We start from the raw sequence: 5,976 nt of genomic DNA, 5'->3' as shown, positions 1-5,976 counted from the left end.
ATATATATATATATATATATATATATAAATTAAACAATAGGGTAAAAAATTGGATATTAATTAATATCAATTTAATACCAGGTAACAAGCACATTAAAAGAATCAGGGAGATTCAGAAAAAATCTGAGATCTCAAACAATTATTGTATATGTATATATAAGAATATATAAAAATATATATAAAGGAGGCCACTAGGTGGACTGCTAATGTGCTAGAAGAAGATCACATGTCATGTGTCTACTAAGACCTTTGAGAATTATTCGGTCTTAGTATATATATATATATATATATATATCATTGTGAATACTCAAGTATGACTTTGCTTGAGTATGTGTGTGTGTATAAAGGTAAGAGTTGGGATGAGGGCACTTCATGTAAGTGTGTGTGTGTGTGTTTAAGGTGTTTATGCCTGTGTGTATATGGAGTAGTTGATGGCCTAAGACTTGTAATTAGCAAAGGGGATGGCTGCTCAATTGCTCTGGAAGTATAGTAGCCAGAGCAAGGCTATGCTGGACAGAGTTGAAGGACCTACTATCACTGTTGGCAACAAAGGTTTCTTCCCAAAGGGAAGAGTGTCAAATGGTTGTCTTTAAACTGCAAAGTTGCATGGTAATGAGATAAGAACCTTGAACACAGAGGTCTTAAGAATGCTGGATGTGCAAAGTAAGCGTGCGTGAATGACAGAATATAAATATGCTGAGAAAAAACTGGGCATAAGAGAACATGTTTCTCTCTCAGCATCTTTTTTCTCTCCTCATCAAATCTTTCTGTAGAAGAGCAGATGTTCAAAACATTAATCACTTCTATTTTTCCTGAGCATTAAATTAATACAACTTGTTTGTTGTTCCTTCGCTTCATCTTCATGTGGACCATATTATATATAAATCTAAATAAGAAGGGTGAAAAATTGAATATTAATTTGATTAATACCAATTTAAAACCAGTGCCTTAGCATATTGAAAAATCTGAAGATTCAAAAAAATTATATTACATACATATAAGAGGGATGACCACTAAGTGGACATCCATTATGCTAGAAGAAGACTATCTATGGTCTGATCACTAAGAAAAGATTGTTCTCAAGAAAATTCAGCAGATGCCAGAACATAAGCAAGCAAGACAAATGAAAAGATACAAAATATAAAGATTAATCACAGTGTATAGTTCTGCAAATTATATTGCTAAGACGACCACATTAAAGAGTTGTGGACAATTACGTAAGTGGTAACATCGAAACTAGTCTGTGATTATTCTTTATATTTTGTATCTTTTCATATGCTTGCCCCACTTACCCCATTCTGTTCTTCTAAGATGTGCATTCTTACGTGCACATGCTTTGTGTGTGTGTTTGCATGCATGCAGATGCAAATGCATGCACACATAAGGATACACATCTTAAAAGAACAGAATGGAGTAAGTGGAACAAAAGCACACATGCAAATGAAAAGTTCCGCTGAAGAGGTCATAGATATGTGACGAAAGATTTTTGGACAATGGTCGAGTTAAAATTAAAAAAAAAAAAAAGAATAGTAATGAATGAATGAAGAACAAATATATAGTGTGTGTTTATTTGGGAAAAAAAATGACCATCCCGAAATACAATATCTGTTTCAACACACAGTTTCACATCAGGAATCTTGCAACACAAATTGATATATATGTATATATATATATGTATATATATATATATATATATATATATATATATATATATATATATATATATATATATATATATATATATAAAAGAATACAAAAAAAATGCAACAAGAATGCAACAGGTGACAAGAAATCCAGACAGTTGGATGATACAAAAAGGGACAAGAAAAAACAAGGATGGGTCATTCAGAGTTTTCTTTCATCAGTTGAGTTCCAGATTATCTTTGCAGTTTTGGCTGCAAAGATAATCAATTTGGTCATTTAAAAATTTTCTTTTATCTACTCTGCATTGTATAATGTAGAGCTGTCCCTTAAGTTAGACATGAACAATTTCCATTTCAAGTTGTTATTGGATAATCATTTTCCATTTGTCATTTCAAAACCCTGTACTGTTTAAATGATAATTATTCACTTATACTTGGCAAATATGAATTTCCTCATGCGCAAGCATCTCAATGCTTGCTCATGTCTAGAATTTATTACATTACCTTTGGATGTGAAAATCCAGTAAAATTTTTCTAAACATAAGTCACATCTATTGGTTACAGGTCTCTATGGTTTTGCAGTACAAATTAATTCCCATTTAATCGTATAGTGTTTGTTACTGTTCTTAAAAGACCAGATTAATTTGCTAAAACTTGTTTGGAACCTTTTATTTTGTCTTTAAATGAACTTAAATGATTTGCTAGTCTCCTCTTGAAAATGAATGATATCCCACCAATGTAAAAGAATTCCTTACTCCCAAATATAATTATATCTATATTTTACATTTTGATCTTACACTTATTTTCCAAAACAGTATTCCCGTTTAGAACAGTTGCAAAGATAGTCTTTTATATTTCTCCCAGATTTAGTTTTAATTTGATCATTCATTGTAGAATTAAATTCATTTCCACCAAGTTATTTATTGCTATTTACTCCATCAGATAACGTTATCTTTGTTCTTATTCTAACTGAACTTTTATTCGATTTGATGTTATTAACTATGTTAAATCGAATTGTTTCCCTTTCCATGACATTTAAATTCCTGGTGTTCCCTTCTAGTTGAGATTTTTTATTTATATCTCGTTTGATGTTATTATGCTTAATATTTACTATGCTATTCTGATTGTAATCACATTTTTGAAATTTCAATATTATTTTAGCATAATGTGTTGCTATAATTTGTGCAATATTTCTACTAAGACAAAAAGCCAAGCTAAGCTTATGGCTATTAAAAATTTTGTAATATTTGGGATTGCATGGAAGATATTTTTGAATTGCTATATTAAACAATTGGAAAAAAATTGTAATTTACCTGTTTACCAAATAGAATGATTAACTGTAAAGTATTCTTTGAGTTAAGATCATAATCTTGATATTTATATATATATATATATATATATATATATATATATATATATATATATACACACACACACACAAATACAGGTATAGCAAATATGATACAACAATATTATCTCAGCCACACCAACTATGGGAAAGAAATTTTAATAAATCAGTGTTTTTACATGGCACCAGCATGGGTGCTTTTAATGTGGCACCAGCATAGGGGATTTTTATGTGACACCCCAGCATGGTAGCTTTTTGCATGTCACTAGCACTAGTGGGGTCACCAAGTAACTTGTAAGACAAGGACCTCTCAACTGAGAAAGGGAGTGGAATTGAGAGAAGTGACCATGGGCTAGGCAAGAGGTCAGACTATGAAAGAGTGACAGAGATAGCCCCCTTAGAAATAGAGATGATATCTGCCTACCCCTGTAGGACAAGGGGTGTGTGTAGTTTATCTGTCGATGCGACGAAGACCATCTAGTCATCCTGGGGTGGAGTGGGCTTGTTTTGTGACTCCATAGATGGCTAGTGAGGCCAATCTGTGCCCGAAAGAGTCTGGACAGTCTGGACAGTCTGGACAGTGTGGACAGGGAATGGTAGCGCCTGTGACAGGGTTGTTAGATCTGTTCTTCCTGGCTTGTCTGCAGTCTTCTGCAGCAGTGATCCTATTGGTCTCGCATGTGTTGGCACCCTTGTGGACAGCTGATCACCACCTTTCTCTGTCAAGACAAGGGGTACAAACACACACACACACATACATATATACACTTTCTTTATGCTTTCTCTCCTCCTTCTTCTCTCTTACTCATTCTCTCTCTATCTCTCATACTATCTCTAATTTGTATTTAGTACACTCTCTACCCATTGCACTGTCACCCTTTCCCCAACAATGTAGGTATACATATAAATTTACATATACATACATATATATATATATATATATATATATATATATATATATATATATATATATATACATACATAAATATATGTGTGAGTGTGTGTTTGTGTATGTACATATATATGTATTTATATATCTCTCTCTCACTCTCTGGGAGAAAGGCACAAGCACATACACAGACATACACACACACGGCAGTAACTTCTGCCTACCAAATTCAATCACAAAGCTTTGGTTGGCTTGAGGCTATAGCAGAAGACACTTGCCCAAGGTGCCACGCGGTGGGACTGAACCCGAAACCATGTAGCTGGGAAGCAAGCTTCTTAACCACACAGCCATGCCCGCACCTATATGTATATATATATATATATATATATATATATATATATATATATATACATATAAACATATATACATATATATGTATCTATAGATTCAGGTGAATATGGTACTTAAGTTGAGGCACCAGAATTTAGTATGGTATTATCCATACAATGTCAAAGTAAGGTGATTAGAATCAAAATAAGCAACAAGGATATCCGGAGGTAATGCAGTACGATCGTTTCCTGCAACTCCATTTAATTGAACAATGCAACCATTGATCACTAGTTTTCCTTTAGTTTTCCAAAGCCTTGTAAGAGAACTTAGAAGGCTGGTCCTCAAACCAAGCCTTTTGTGTGTGTATATATATATATATATATATATATATATATATATATATATATATATATATATATATATATATATATATATATATATATATATATATATATATATATACACACATATAAATACACATATACACATATACACATATATATACACACACACATATATATATATATATATATGTATGTATGTATATATGTATATATATGTAATATGTTTATATTTATGTGTGTGTGTATGTGTATATATATATATATATATATATATATATATATATATATATATATATATATATATATATATATATATATATATGTATATATATATATATATATTAATATATAGTATTAGGGAAAAGAACCAAGGTTTATGAATTCAAAATATATATTCTATACTGTGAAGCTTAATTTAATTTTAATTTTTAATAAATTGATTTTAGTTGAGTTTTTACCTGTAATTTTGGATTTTATCCCTAATATTATTATTATTATTACATATATATATATATACTTGCAAATGGAACTTTTCCTTCATCATCTGCCTCTATTCTAAACTAGGCATTCGTCTGTTTTCTGATGTGTTCATTCTGTTGTCTGTAAAAAAAAGTTCGTTTTTGTGCTTTATGTTCCCGCTCCTTTTCTGACGTCCTGTACCCGGATATGCATCTATATATACATGTAGATGTAGGTATGTACATATATGTATGTATACATGCATATGCTCATATATCATTTGTATTATATATATATATATATATATATATATATATATATATATATATATATATATATATATATATATATATATATATATATATATATATGTATATATATATATATATATATAATCATAAATATATATATATATATATATATATATATATATATATATATATATATATATATATATATATAATCATAAATATACAGGGATTAGCATTGAGTTGCTTCTCCAACATACTGAAAATTTAGAAATAGCAGTCAAAGAACTAATGATTCTAAACTACAAATTTTTCTCTAAACGGATAGCGATATCTATGCCACACATAGAACAAAAAAACGGAGGGAAAAGCAAATACAAACCTGCCTTTAGTTAATTGGATACAACGTTTCATGGTTAAGAGTATGAAATTACTCTATTCCGAATCTTCAGCCCAATATTCTGATAAATTTGAAAGTGTCTCTAAAAAATTCACGGTAATTTTTGGCCATGCGACACCAAAAAGCAACGAGAAGAAAGGCACTTACGAATTCATCGGCTAGTGAGTTCAGGCACCTCACCCCAAAGAAATCTATTCCATGTGCGTCACAAATAGTCCTGTATGAAAAATAGTCCCGTGTGAAGGGATTACGGTTTAACCATCTAACTTAGAGGTATCAAATATAAAATATACAAGATATATTTTACATTCTTGT

This window comes from Octopus bimaculoides, chromosome 14, assembly GCF_046866305.1.
Source record: "Octopus bimaculoides isolate indiv1 chromosome 14, ASM4686630v1, whole genome shotgun sequence".
NCBI lineage: Eukaryota > Metazoa > Mollusca > Cephalopoda > Octopoda > Octopodidae > Octopus > Octopus bimaculoides.
The sequence above is the reverse complement of the archived record's forward strand: the minus strand, read 5'-3'. Positions refer to the sequence as shown.